Source organism: Eurosta solidaginis, chromosome 2 (genome assembly GCF_040869045.1).
Source record: "Eurosta solidaginis isolate ZX-2024a chromosome 2, ASM4086904v1, whole genome shotgun sequence".
In the NCBI taxonomy this organism is placed as follows: domain Eukaryota; kingdom Metazoa; phylum Arthropoda; class Insecta; order Diptera; family Tephritidae; genus Eurosta; species Eurosta solidaginis.
In genome coordinates, this window is record NC_090320.1 from 254,169,500 (window position 1) to 254,185,314 (window position 15,815).

A 15,815-nucleotide genomic window follows, 5' to 3' on the forward strand; every position below is an offset into this window, starting at 1 on the left:
TTCAGCTTGCAAATGTTGCAAGATTGCTAAATTTAATTGTGGAATTTGCATACCAGTACACATAGCCGTAAACGCATTTCGAAATTTCCTGCAGTCAAAAGCACCTAACTAGTCAGCAAACCATTTTTTTTTTCATGCAGGAAAATTACATATCCAAGTGCTTGACATACAAACAGTTGCACGCAAAGAAAAATATTAACAAAAGTCTAAAATTGCTACCTTTTAGTATCTTTTAGAATATTATTTGTTTTTTTTTTTTTTTTACTCCTTTATTTTCCAAAAAGATGAAAATTATATCTATATTGGGAGATTTTGGATATCTCTGCAATAAAACTGGCACTGAAAATGGCAGTTCGTGAAAACTATCCCGAAACCAAATTTAAATCGTTCTATCTTTCTGAAAAGTATATACATATGCCTATTACAATAATGACTTTAGTCGTGTGCTTAATACACTTATTTTCTCTTTCCTTTGCAGGTGAGCTTACATCACTGAACAAAATGTAATATAGCAAAATCTATATCTATACAAACTATAATTCAAAGTCTTAAATTTTGGAAGCAGGTAATTTTGAGTACTACCAATCCTGTTGAGTTGCAACTTCCTTTGAAAAAATATTCTAACGTACCGCGTTACTATGACCGAAAGCCAATTCAGTCGCTGCAGGGGCAAGAAGTGAAATTTTGTGAGTTGTAAATCAACTGCTTTCGTTTATTGTTTTGTCGTTTGTTTTTGCTGATTTTTTTATATATTAATCGCACTAAACGTCTGCTAAAACATACATAAGCTAAAAAATTAATAACAAAACAAATATTGACATAGAAAGAAAAACTCTTATTAGGATTATGTTTTCTAAATAAAATACATGTTTTGGTGCCTAACGTCAACCAAAATATTTCTTATTGTTTGAAAATTTGTATTAACAATTTTGCAACACAAATGTTAAAAATTTGTATGTACTTACATGTTGGTTTACGTTGCTTCGAAAACCGGAAACCCTCTATATAGCTACCCAACTAACGTAGAAAATTTATCAAAACTGACAAAAAGATAGTAAATGGAGATATTTACTTGACGTCCAAAATCGCAAAAGCATTACACTTCCAACATTTCATACTAATTTCGAGTTCATAACAAAAATGTGAAAATGGCGGATGCCATTGTGTGGTGGTAGCATGCTGCGTCTACCACACCGGAGACCGTGGGTGAAGGTTCCGTCCCGCCAATATAGGAAAAATTAAAAAGAAGCAGGATGAGAATTGGAAGAGAAGCTCGGCATAAAATCTCTTGGGAGGTTATGCTGCCGTACTTTTTTAACAAAAATTTTATCTAAAATCTTTCTTCTATAAAAAAATGTTTTAAGAGTTATCATTTAAAATCAAAATACATAATTCTCTTACTAAAATAAATTTAGGATCCTAAATTTAATCAACCCATTATTCGAAAAATTTTGGGTAATGTTCTCCCACCCTTACATAAAATAAAAGAAAGCATGTTATTTTTAAATTTAAAAACATTGTAAAAGGCGCTGTTGTTGTTGTTGTTGTTGTTGTTCCATTTAATTTGGTAGTAGTTGTAGTTATTGCAAGTATTCGAGAGACCACCTGGCTGTTGCTGTGGCGTCCGGATACCACAGCCCGCGCACAAGAAACGCATAAGGAACCATTTTGATGCACATTGCCTGGAAACAATTGCTTTTGTTATTAATATGACATGTCAGTGATCCGTTTAAAAAACTGGTGCACACAATAGAAATTTAAGGCGCGATAACCTCCGAAAAGATTTTAGGCCGAGCTTTTCTTCCAATTTGCGCCGCGTCCTTTTAATTTTTTTACAAATTGGCGGTACTGGACCAACTTGTTTTATGTTTAAGCTAAGGCGGGTCAACCACGCAGATGTTAAACGACTGTTTCTTTGCTGCCTTCTTCACCACAGCTCCTGCATATGTTTTGAAAGGGATCCTCGTTCCCTCAGCATTCACGCCGAGCGGTTGTTGTCCCGTGATTACCTTGGCCTATTTAGCAGATGCTCTATTCTGCTACTGTCGTAATTCGGCCAGGTTTACTTGGTCTTTTGGAAGGTGTTTGACGAGCATCAGTTGGATTCTTTTGGCTCCTCGAACATGTCATAGATATATGTTTCATTTGGTTGATATAAGAGAATGATGCACCTCAGTCGCCTCCATAGGATTCGGCATGGCTCCTGCCTTTTATTCTTTGTCTACTTTCTCTCCTCAATCTCTCTGCGAGCAGGTACCGATACAAGGGTTATTCCTGTGAAGTTAGCTGCGGCTTGAATAGGCTTTTGCAGCTGTTGACCGCCTTATTTGAAGTGATGGTGAAGTAAAACACTATGACCGCTGCTTGGCCATCGAAGTAAATGCACACCTCGCGCCCTCTCAACGAGATCTCCGACAGCAGCGTACTTTACCCAAGACTTAACATTGGAAGATACTAGCAAAGCTAGGCAAATGGACTGACAACAACATCTTGCATACCCTAAAAGGCTGTACAATTACCGAATCTATAAGCAGCCTGTTATACTCGAACATTATTTTTGTGGGATGATGTGGGCTTACTGTTAAATATATGAAGCTACAAATACCAACACAACACAAGCAGAATTTATTTGTGTTAAACCTCAACAGAAAAAATGTTTTTTACAATAAGATATGAAAGCTTTAACTAAATAACGCATTAAAACTCACGTATAAAGTGTAAAGTGCCTAAGTCGACTTAGCTTAACAATTTTTGTATGCCAAAAACTATTCTTCGGAAAATGTTTACGTTTATGTTTATGTTTAATTTTATGTTTATGTTTATGTTTATTTTTATGTTTATGTTTATGTTTATGTTTATATTTATGTTTATGTTTATTTGTTTATGTTTACATTTATGTTTATTTGTTTATGTTTATGTTTATGTTTATGCTTATATTTATGTTTATGTTTATTTATGTTCACGTTTATGTTTATTTGTTTATGTTTACGTTTATGTTTATGTTTATTTGTTTATGTTTAACTATTATTTTAAACAGTTAGGTTAGGCTGAGTGGGAGCCACCACGGGAAGGGAAGCTCACTTGGAAAACACGAAGGTCCATTGTGACACTACATGAGAGCCGTGGCTACTTAGAAAGTCGTTTGTTATAACGATGCACCCTCGAAGTAGACCGATCTTCGATAAGTCTTCCGACACCGAAATTCCTTCGCGTAATTCTACAAAAGTTTGGGAGTGAAGCATGAAGTGTTTCGATGATTCCGCTTTATCGTCGTCCATGCAACTTGAGCAAGTGGGAGTTTCCGGTATGCTGAGACGTACCGTGTGGCCTCCTTTTGGGCATGACCTGTTGAAACTCTTACCACCATTGATAAATGAGCCGTGGTGAGCCCGAAGACCGCCTGCTATCCAGCTCAGAATAAAAGTGTATTGCTTGTCTATAATAAGTTGTTGGTTAGGTTGGATTGTCAGAAGTTTGTTTCACGACCAGCTGGGGGTTTCAGTCAAAATGAGGACTTTTATTATAAAATAACTCCCTCATCTTGTCAAATATTACAAAATGTTTAGGAAAAAAAACTATGTAATTAGCAACTTCTTGATCTGACAGCTGTATCACTACTAACAGCTGCAATGTTAGCTTCGCAAGCGCAAAGTACGCGCACAAAACGTGTTCGATCGTTTCCTGCATAAGTGGGTCGCGACTAATCAGCGATTACTTGGCTGACTCAAAGCCCGTGTATCCTACAGCCCTATGAATTGAGTTCAGTTGTAATCAAGCGCTCTAGGAGACCCGCGTATCAATTGTCAGTGATATTGACATGACCCGTACATACATAGACGATCTTAATCTTTTTTTATTTCCAGGCCATCTTAACGGAGCTCAGGCATTCCTATATCGACCTAGATCGCGCCACAGTTGACGTTATGGCTTTATTTGCCGCTCGGATATCGGGGTATAACTTGAATTTTCTAACTATAGTAGCACTGGAAAGAACTCATTTCACCCCATCTTTAATACCGTCAACTTCGGCTTGGAAAACGCAATAGTAATTAGGTCAAATGCAAACTTGCGGCGTACATCGTGTTTCTTATAGCAAACTTTGAAACTACCCATCCATTTTTTACCTCATTTTGTCGAGGCTACAACTGTTCTGAAGCTTCTTTTGGACAATTTCTGGATAGTTTTCAGATTATTTTTGGACTGTTCGGAATAATTTTCAGGTTCAATTAGGAACTATTTGGTCCAGTTAGGGACTGTGTATGGCACCACAGATAGCTGTTGTTGACACAAAATAGTCCGTCGTGCCGTATGAAGTCAATGTTGCTAAGTATGAATCCGGTTTGAGAAAGATCTTTTACCTAAATTTTAAAATATTTCCCTCAAAGCGTTTACATTTTTATGTAAATTTGTTACTTAAACCAATTGAATGTTTTAATTAAACAAAAGTCATTTTTTATATTTTACCTCTTATACGATTTTTCTCTCTACCTTCAACAGCAAGAAGCGTCCTACTTTTACCAATCAAAGCTTCTGCAAAGGTTTATTTAAATATCATTATCTAACTCAAACAATATAAGAAAAAACTGCTTAAAAAACGAAATCAAATACATAATCAATTTGTTAATTTAAAAATATTTTTTTTCTTCGTAATTATTTTTTCCTACAGAAAATTTCCTTTTTTCTTGCTCCTTCATTTTCTCTACTTGTTTCTGAGAAATCATTGGACACAGCCAATTCTCATTAGCTAGCAATTTGTTGCTTCCAGTCTTTATGCTCCAGTTGAATGAGTTGCAAAAGCAGTTAGTTGAAAATCAGATTTTTCTTTCGTTTTGACTTTAATTTCTTTGGTTTAACATTTTTTTTCCTCTTTACGCCTACTAAGATCATTGCAAAGTTTCTTCCAAATGCTGTACAAAAAGATTGCAACAAAATGTGTTATCGGGCGGAGCGAGTTATATAGCAACCCTGCAATAAATGCGATTAGTCTAGGATGAATCCGGAATGAGTCGCAAAGGAGTATGCTACTTATGCCAGCTTTGATATATTTGCATGAGTTGAACTGTTGCCTTTTGTTTGACCATGTCCTATGAAGAGACCACTAATTGTACCCATTTACACCCGAATGGGAACAATAGAACCAGTTCCCTTTGTAAAATCCCGTTTGGAAATGAATGAAGACGAGCCTCTTGTCGCAGTGTTATCTTTCGGAAGATACGTCGTTATGAAAATTTTAAGCGAAAGACTTAAACTTGCAAAAGATTGTTAAATATATCTTAGTAAAAATATTATTTAGTTGCCAAGACATTCCAAAAGATATGAGTCGAAGATAGTGCAAAATTTGGTCCAAGTAATTTAGGCTCGGTATAAGGCTTCGCATTTTTCTCAAATAATTCAATTCAAACTCCTGTAATTTTATATTATTCTACTCATTTCGTTGCCATTTTTTATGATTGATCCCATCTATACCCAAAACGGACTAGAAGGGATCAATTATGCCTCAAAGTAGACAAAAGAGATCAATTGGACACCACTCCTTTTAGGAACTAATCGCTCGATTTTCTGCAGGGAAGGATACTGGAATACTCGAATAATATAAAACGAAAATTGTTTTGGTTTTAATGAAATTTGTATAAAAGAAATTGAAATACAAGAAATTGAAATAATTGTAATATGTAGAAATAAAGGAATAGGGAAACTTAATCATTTTCTCACGAAGGAATTTGCGTATTGAAAAAAGTATTTTCTTTAATTTTAAATTTTTATCTGTTTTTTGAAAAACTAATACTCAAACGATATAGAAGTATTGATAGTGATGTTAATATACCTATTCTAACTAATTGTGTTTTAAATTTGACCAAGTTAGCACGGATGACGTCCTAAAAATTTTCAGTAAGTTTAAAGCCAAAAGAGGTGGAAAAAAATTGTTATCGGATGGTGTTGTGGAAGATGTAATACCATATTTAGGTTTTTTCTATGCTCAAATTATTAATGAAAGTTTAAGCAATGGCATATTTCCCAGCATTTTGAAAACTTCGACTATAGTCCCAATAGAAAATGTCGCAAATACTATTAAAGCAGAGGAGCTGAGACCAATAAATACTTTGGCCAGTGATGAGAAAATTTTAGAGCTGGTGGTTAAAAGCAATTAGTTCAATATCTAGAAAATAACAAGATACTTATACCAAAACAGTCAGGATTTCGACAGAATCATACTTGCGAAACAGCTTTAAACATGTTTATAGCTGAATGGAAAGAAGAACTTAATAACAAAAAGTCGATTATTGCAGTTTTAATTGATCTCAAAAGAGCCTTTGAAACTATTCATCAGAAAATATTATTAGAAGAATTATCAAGCATTGGTATTAAAGATATTGAATTAGATTGGTTTGATAATTTCTTAAAAAATCGTAAGCAAATAACAATAATTGGTTTAGCATTATCGGACGAAGTTAACGTTAAGATTGGTTTACCCCAAGGCTCTGCGCTAGCTCCAATTTTATTTAATATTTATTTTAATGATATTAAGACTATATTGATATTCGGTAACATAAAAGTATTTGCGGATAATGCACTAATTTCCATAAATGGTAGGAATGAACACCAAATAAGAGAAAAGCTGCAAAGTGATTTAGATGCTCTCTATATTTGGATGTGTGATAACAGACTAAAAATTAATATTGAAGAAGCTAAATATATGGTAATAACAAGGAAGAATATTGCTCATTTTGAAACTATTAAAATAAATAATACTGAAATCGAAAAGGTGCAGACGATTAAATATCTCGTCATTCAAATAGATTGCAAACTAAAATTTGATGGCCATGTTGATTATATAACAGGTAAAATAGCTAAAACAAAATATATTTCATTCAAAGAACCTGTAAAAACTTGAGTAGTTATTATAAAGCAAAAGTATATAGGTCCATAATTCAGCCATACTTCATATATTGTTCTACTATTTTCTTTATCTTGAAACATTCGCAAATCGATAAACTACAAAAAATGCAGAATAAAGCTATGCGCTTTATATTAAGTAAACGTTTTGATACCCCCATTAAAGATATGCTAAAAAGTTTGAATTGCATGAGCGTAAAAAGCAAATATTTTTCCACAGTATGAAGTTTATGTACACCATTTTAGTTCCAATATTGAAATAAAAAATGAACTATTTTTATGTAATAATTAATATATTTTTAATTGAATCGTTAGTACAAAAATTAAATTTTCACAAGAATGAAAATTTGTGAAGTAACCAAATTCAAAATTGAAAACCAAAAATACATGAATACATTTAAAAATAATAACAAAATTACAAAGTAAAATATTGTAAATTTAAAATTATAAACAAACCCTACACTACTCCCCCTTCAAGAAGATTCAACATCAAACAAATTAAAAGTAACTCTCTTTTTAAGTGTATTGTTAGTTTTGTTTGTATCTGTTGTTTCAATTATTGCTTGTTTTAATCTGTCAATTGGAATAGTTTTAATAGTATCATTGATTTCCAATTTAAAATATTTTCGTTCTTTTTCCACAATTTTGTAAGGTCCCTCATATGGTTGCTGTAATGAGCGTTTATCTATAACTCGAACAAATGCAAATTTACAAGTTTGAAGATCTTTTGGAACATAAATTCCTGTATCACAATTTCTATGATGACTTAAATTTGATTTAATATTCCGAAAATGTTCACGGAAACTACTTAAAATTTCAGTTGATGAATTATTCTCAGCGGATGGAACAACAAGTTCCCCCGGTAAACGTACATTTTGAACAAAAACCATTTCCGCTGGTGTAACTGAAATATCCTCTTTGTAAATAGATCGCAACCCAAGTAGTATGACAGGTAACTCATCATACCAATTGTTTGATCCATATCTAGCCATTATAGTAACTTTTAGCTGCCTATGAAACCTTTCAACCATACCATTTCCTTGAGGGTGATAAGCCGAAGTAGTAATATGATGACTACCGAGTAATTTGGTTAACTCTAAAAATAATTTTGATGTGAATTGGCTACCTTGGTCGGTGGTTATTTTCAATGGAACTCCAAAACGAGATATATATTCTTTGAAAAATTTGTTCGCAATTGTTGACGCTGAAATATCTTTTAGAGCATATGCCTCTGGTCAACGAGTAAATCTATCAATTATTGTTAAAATAAAACAATGTCCTTTCGAAATAGGTAACGGTCCAACTATATCTAGATGCATATGCTCAAATCTATTCTTAGGAATGGGAATTTTGACAACAGGAGACACTCTTTTGACAAACTATTAATATCTTTAGTCATGTTAGGCCAAAAATATTTTTTAATTATGAGTCGCTTGTCTCATGCATGTCTCGTTTGTCTGGGTCTCCGTTCTGTTTTTGAATTTAAAGCTGTAGTTAAAGGTTTGTGGTCTGTAAAAACTGTAAATTGTCGTCCTTCCAAAAGATATCGAAAATGTTTTATATTTAAATAAATTGCCAATAATTTCCTATCAAACGCGCTGTACTTAATTTCGGTTGGAGAAAGTTTTTTAGAAAAAAATGCAAGAAGTTCAATTTTGTTATTATATGTTTGTTGTATAACACCACCAACAGCCGTATTAGATGCATCTACTGTTAAAGATAATTTGGCATCTTTGTTAAAATGATTTAACAATATCGTAGATACAAATTTATCCTTAATGCATTCAAAAGCTTCACTCGATAAATCGTCCCATATTAAAGTTTTGTCACGTTTCTTACTTGTTCTGTTAATTAGATCATAAATTTTGTTCGTAAATTCTGCAAATTTTGGAATATATCTATGGTAATAGTTTACCATGCCTATAAATTTTTGGGCTTGCTTAACTGATTTCGGACGTTCGAAATTGCAAATAGCTGCTACCTTTTCGTCAGAAATATTATGTCCTGAAAAGTCTATATTTGATACGCCAAAAGTACATTTACTTGGTTTAATGTTTAAACCGTACTCTGAAAGGCGTTGAAAAAGTATACGCAAATGTTTTGAATGTTGTTCTTCGTCTTTACTTGCAATAAGTAAGTCGCCGATATAAGAATATACAAAATCTAAGTCACTGACTATTTCGTTAATGAATCTTTGGAAAGTTTGTGCAGAATTTCTAAGTCCGAAGGGCATTCGCATGAATTCAAACATACCGAAAGGGTTGTAATCGCAGTTTTATAAATGTCTTCCTCAGCCATAGGAATTTGGTGATATGCTCTAACTAAGTCTAATTTCGAAAATATATTTTTATTACGAAGATTCATATTAAAATCTTGTATGTGTGGTAAAGGATAACGATCCGGCACAGTTACAATATTTAATCTCCTAAAATCACGGCAAGGACGCCAGTCATTCAACTCTTTTTTAGGTACTAAGTGAAGTGGAGATGCTACTGAAGAATTTGAAGGCCGACAAATGCCTGTTTTAACTAAAAAATCAAATTCCGTTTTGGCGACTTTGTATTTTATCGGATCTAAGCGCCTGGGTCTAGAAAATGGAAGACTACCTTCCGTTACAAGTCGATGTACCGTTGTAGTTTAACAGGTTTCGTATAATCTGGTTCTGCAAAAAGTGACGGAAACTCTCTTAATAATTTCGTAAATTTATTATTAACCGCAAATAACTTTGGTAAAGGAATGTCACAAAAAGAAGAAATGGTATTGACCGAAAGATTTATTAAGGGATCCACTAATCGCTTATGTTTCATATCAATAAGGAGACCATATTTACAAAGAAAGTCTGCTCCAATTATTGGCTTAGCTATATCCGCTATCAAAAATGTAAAAGGAAATTCACGTCTTAAACCTAAATTTACGTTTAAAAGCCTTTTCCCATATGTGGAAATTGTTGAACCATTAGCTGCTGTAAGAATTATATCTGTATGTTTCGTATATGGAAATTTACACAATGGTAACACTGAAATTTCTGCTCCACTATCGATCAAAAAATGTAGTTTATTATCTTTATCAAAAATGAACAAGCGCCGAGTTGAAAATTCCAAATTACCGTTGTTCGTCGCTGCAACAACGGTTGAATTTAGTTTGTTGAATCTTTATTTTTATTATAAGAACACGGTTGTTCACAATTTCGGGCATTACTTCCAAACTTGTAGTGAAATCTACACAGCCAATTTGGATTATTACGCGAATTGGAACGACGTCTAAATGAATTTCTAAAATAATTTCTGGAATTCGACCGTGATCTAGATTGATTTTGATAAACTTGAGTTTTTATTTCAGATAATTCTAAAGAAAGTTTTTGAAAATTTTCAAACATCAAAGAAGTAGTTTTAACCAAACTTTCAACAACAGAATTTTGCGCTACTAAATTCGAAACCGCGTTAACCGAATATAATTCATTTTTATTTATGACTTCCCAAATATTATCAGCGAGTTTTGTCAATTCGTTTATATTAGTTGAATTGGAACTAGCTAAAATCGCACTTAAATTTTTGGGAAGTTTTCTTATCCAAATCTTTTTAAGAATATTTTCACTGAAATTTGAACGGGCAAGTAAAATCAATGATCGATAAAATTCTGAGGATTTACGATCTCCCATCTCAGATTCACTAAAAATTTTATCTAGTTTTGAACTTTCACTTAATGAATGCCTTTCTATTAAGATTTTCTGAAGTATGAATAAAATCTAAAACCGTCAAAATTACTTCCTGTGGAAGCGCGGTAATAATATGTTCATATTTTATGTTCTCTTTCGTTATATTTTTAGTACTAAATTGTGTTTCTGCATGGATAAACCAAGCTTATGGACAACTAGTCCAAAATTGTGGAAGTTTAATTGATGTTGCGGAAATTTCATTTGATCTTATATTTTCGTAAGGATTCGAAATATGATCAGAAAAATTCTCATTCGGTAAATCAATTAGTGAGTCATTTAAATTGCTTGTGAATGTAGTTAGTATGTTGTGTGGATTGTTGTGTGGGGAGTGAAACATATTAACCGTTTTGAAAAAGAAAGTTAGAGAATAAAATAGCAAATTTGACAAGGGATGACAAAAAGTCGTTCCCTGTTAGCAAATCAATAAAACAAAATAATCTAAATCAGTAAAACAGTTATATAATTTATATTAAATAAATACTATACTGAATTGAAGGAAGAGTTCACAATTTAAAATTTTTTAATTTTGCTACTACCTTATGGAATGTAAATAGTCCTAAATAAGTTACCAATTGAATGTAAATAAATTTGCTTAATTACTCGAGATTTAGTAACAATATGGAATTGTTTTTTTGAGATGCAGGAAGATGAAATTGTTGCTAGTAGTATATCAGAAGTATCATTTACGTTGTGTAATTCTTACTTTATTAACAATAACGATAGCGAAAGTGACGGAAGTGTCATTGATAACATCAGAGGTTGTTAAGATTGATATAATCAAAGGTCGTTATTGCTATGAAACCAGCTATATTTTATTTCTAGGCGCAGCAACATACACGGTATGTACGAAGATGCACACAGCTAATAGCGTTGAGAACAATAATCGTAGTGACTAATTGTGAATAAAATGTTTGTATATCACCATAAAATTTGTTGTAATATAAGCTCCTCAATGTATCTGCAACTGCATCTAAAATTTTGCTGTAATATTAGTTCTTCTATGTATCTGCAACTGCATCTAGAATTTTGCTGTAATATTAGTTCTTCTATGTATCTGCAACTGCATCTAGAATTTTGCTGTAATATTAGTTCTTCTATGTTAATATTAGTTCTTCTATGTTAAACCGTTATAATGCCAAGATATTATATACGATACGAAATTATATGGATACGATTATCCCACATTCAAAAAACAATTACTGCACTCGACAAAAGGCGGGATCGCCAATTGTTGTTCCAATACTGAAATAAAAAATGAACTATTTTTATGTAATAATTAATATATTTTTAATTGAATCGTTAGTACAAGAATTGAATTTTCACAAGAATGAAAATTTTTGAAGTAACCAAATTCAAAATTTGAAACCAAAAATACATGAATACATTTAAAAATAATAACAAAATTACAAAGTAAATATTGTAAATTTAAAATTATAAACAAACCCTACAACCATAAAAACCGGAAATTTGCCTGATTATCTAAAAAAAAAGTATTAATTTAACTACGACGTTCATGACAGAAATACGAGGCAGATAAATAATTTTAAATTACCTAATTACAAAACGAAGTCTGAAAAAATTTTCTTTTTTACAAAGGCTTCAACGAATTACCTGCACATATTAAGAATTGTGATAATAACTTATTTAAGAAAAGATTATATGCTCACGCGAAATCAATGAATATAAAATAAATATTTGTATTACATATTTCAAATTCAAATACATGTTTCAAACTCAAATTCGTGTTTCAAATTCAAATACTAATTTAAGCTCAATTTCATACATAGTGCATATTGCTAATTAATTAGAGCCTAGCTAAGAGTCGTAATAAATAAATAAATAAATAAATAAATAAATAAATAAATAAATAAATAAAATAAATAAATATAATAAGGAAGGATGCATTGGGAATAGCGAAACCAAAGTTCATCCCTGCTTTTTTTCTTAGACTACAGATATGGTCGTTAAATAATTAAAAACGTCTTCCAATATAGGAAGCTTTTCAAACCATTTTATAGGAAAGGCCCTTCCTTTTAAGATCAGCCAACAATATAAAAAAAGTGCCCTTCTTACATTCGATTCAAGTTAATTTTGATCAAAATCGTCTACTATTTACTGATATTAGAGAAAAATTGCAAATTTTACAAACGGCGTAACCATCGCCGGATTTTTTTTTTTTTTTTTTAATTTCACTTCTTTATCATCTAGCTTCTCGGGAGCCGAGTATTGAATTCGAATATCCAAAATTCATAGCAGTCTAAAGGTAGATGGCTTTAACCACTCATCCATATGAATGCCCCACTGCTCGCTTTGGTCTCTAGGTATTGCCTTTTTGTTGATATTCCTTTTATTCACCATTTAGAAACACACTAATAGCGTTTTCTGTTCTGAAATAAATTGTTACCTAAGTAAATGGTAAAGCCTTAATAGTGTTAATCCTACACCGGAAAATTGTCAAAATTTATAGTGCATAGATACAAAGAACATTTCATCTCACATATACTAACTCATATCACAAATCACAGAAGAAGATTGCGCATTGTACATGTTAACATTGGATCATCTCTTTTTTGTGGGAAATTCTTACGTCATTTTCCTTTAGCTCTTGTTTTTTTCTCTCTTTCTTTCATTCGCTCAAACAGTCAATTGTGACGTAGATGCGCAGAAGGAAGCAATTTTGAACTCGTGAATGCACAATCTTGTAGGTGATCTGTGCACTCATCTAAACAGAGTATATGTGGAACTCAAGAGCGAATTGAGAGTTTCACAGAGTTGCACTGCTACACCACCATTTTATACAGGGTAAAAGTCTAACGCGTTGGCGGCCACCGTGGTGTGATGGTAGCGTGCTCCGCCTATCACACCGTATGCCCTGGGTTCGCACCCCGGACAAAGCAACATCAAAAATTTTACAAATAAGGTTTTTAAATTAGAAGAAAATATTTCTAAGCGCCCCTCGGCAGTGTTTGGCAAGCGCTCCGGATATATTTCTGCCATGAAAAGCTCTCAGTGAAAACTCATCTTCCTTGCAGATGCCGTTCGGAGTCGGCATAAAACATGTAGGTCCCGTCCGGCCAATTTGTAGGGAAAATCAAGAGGAGCACGACGCAAATTGGAAGAGAAGCTCGGCCTTAGATCTCTTCGGAGGTTATAGCGCCTTACATTTATTTATTTATTTTTTTTTATTTTTTTTTTAAAGTGTAACGATTTTGCTTTGCGAGCAGGCAACAATTTTCTCAAAAGAACGAATTACCCCATAAAGGCGTTGCCTGTTTTTTAGAATAGAACAACAACCCTTGCGCGGCGTACAAAAAGCGTAACACTATAGCCAGAAAAGAAAACGCTATAATTCCATATGCTATTTAATCATAATTTCGCGGAATGTTTTAGGCACGCTTAAAAGCTTAGTAACAATGGATTTTTACAGTATTGATTTTACTCACAGCAAAGAGGATAAATACAATAAGAGCCGTCACTCGTTATTTTGTGGCGAGTATTTCGCAGGAAATTGAAAAAATTGATGCCGAATGTTTTCTGAGAGGGACATTTTTAATTGTCTCGCATTTATCCATGCCATGTAGGCCCCTTGTGCAACTGCGATGTTTGGAAAGAGAATTAAATAAGTTAGTTAAATACAGTCGGAAAAATAATCACAAAAGCCCCACGAAAATGTATAGAAGACATTTATAAACATCTCGCTCAAAAAAAAAGTAGCGACTTCCTCTCAGTATACATCGAGTAAATGCCTAAAAAATAACGAGTGACGGCTCTTATTGTATTTATCCTCTTTGCTCACAGCACTTCCGCAATTCACTATTATATCTATTTCTATTTTCTTTATACTAGTGCAAAACGTTATAACTTGGAGGAGTGATCCTCCTTTAATATAAAAAATAAAAATAAAAAAATAATATCAAATTATCCAATAAATATACTGGAAGGGACAATCTTGTTTAGCAAAATGTTCTAGTAGCTCGGTGACCGGACTAGTATAAAAAAATATTTTAAACATTAAAAGTTGCTTCTCTTTATGTGATAATTATACTCATACCATATTTGAAATACATTTTGGAATAAGAGTGTGAAGAAGAGTGGAATAACGAATTTAATCGGAAGTGGAATCGGAAGTGGGCGTAGAAGAAGGAGTGGTAGTGAAATTGCACACTAACGTTATAGTTTTGTTTTTGGTAAGTCGTTTACAATACCTACTTTTAAAATTTCAAAACTAAAATTCATCAGCATTATGTCCTTGTTTAAGGACGTATTTTACTCTGCATTTAAAACCATTTATATAAAGGAAGTGTTAAAAATGTGTTATCTTCTTTTTATTTTGTCCTTTGTAGCATTGTTTCAGTGCTTCTGTACCTCTATTCTTGAGCCCCCTAGGGGAAATCTTATTCTTCTTATTTAGGCCTCAGAAAAACGATCAAAATTTCAAGCGTGCAGAGTTCTAGGACGTTTTTTTTTTTTTGTCCACAAGTGCGCCACCAAGCGAAACTCTTTCTCCTTTTAATGTATTGTCATGGTGTACTGAACTAAGTGCAGGGTTTAAATTTACTACTTCAATGAGAAGCTACTCAAAAATCCATCGCAAGCTTCCTCATTTTCTTAATATCTTTAAATCGATCCCCGCCTCATATAGAAAACTTATTAATCTTAAATATTACAACTTAATATATGCCAAAGTTTCGTTTAAGATTTTTGGTCTCTTATAGGGAAGTTCTTTAAAACAAGAAAGAAAAATCGTAAGAACTATTTTTTGAGTTTGCGCTCCCTGAAACACCTAAGTTTTTTCACGTTGCTATGCCATCGATTTCTTTAGTGATTTCTCAATTTCAAGATTACAGTTCCACGGAAAATTATTCAAATGGCGCTCGCAAAATTCCACATGTTTCAAATGAGTTTTCTAAGTATGTCGATGCCTATCTAATATGGAAAACTCTTAATACTTCAAGAGCCCGAAGCTTTGGTGAAAATTTCAGGTATTAGGGTTATCGGTAAGTTTCTTAAACGCGAAAGCAAAGCTTCCAATTTCCCCAAAAGTTTCTAAGGTATCTTCTTAATTAGTATGAAGCTCTACGGTAGGTTAATCAGAGATTCCATACGTACTTAACGGGATTTCAAAATATCTCTAAAGATCCCGATCCCTGAACCATCTAGCAAGCTCTTTTGACCTAAATATATAACCCAATAAAGCCCAAGTTTT

At 32.8% G+C, this 15,815-nt stretch overlaps 1 protein-coding gene across 16 annotated transcripts in view; it reads left to right on the forward strand.

The window, feature by feature from the left end:
• The window catches only part of kek2 (kekkon 2), an 894,871-nt gene that overhangs the window by 806,547 nt on the left and 72,509 nt on the right, over positions 1-15,815 (forward strand). For 4 of the 16 annotated variants that reach the window (XM_067767638.1, XM_067767637.1, XM_067767639.1 and 1 more), the window contains one exon: positions 479-503. The exons of 8 other annotated variants lie outside the window; for them this stretch is intronic. The gene's annotated coding sequence lies outside the window, so the exon portion shown is untranslated. Of the gene's footprint in view, positions 1-478; positions 687-15,815 lie in introns of those variants that run through there. 4 more of the 16 variants (XM_067767645.1, XM_067767636.1, XM_067767635.1 and 1 more) reach the window with 2 other exon arrangements.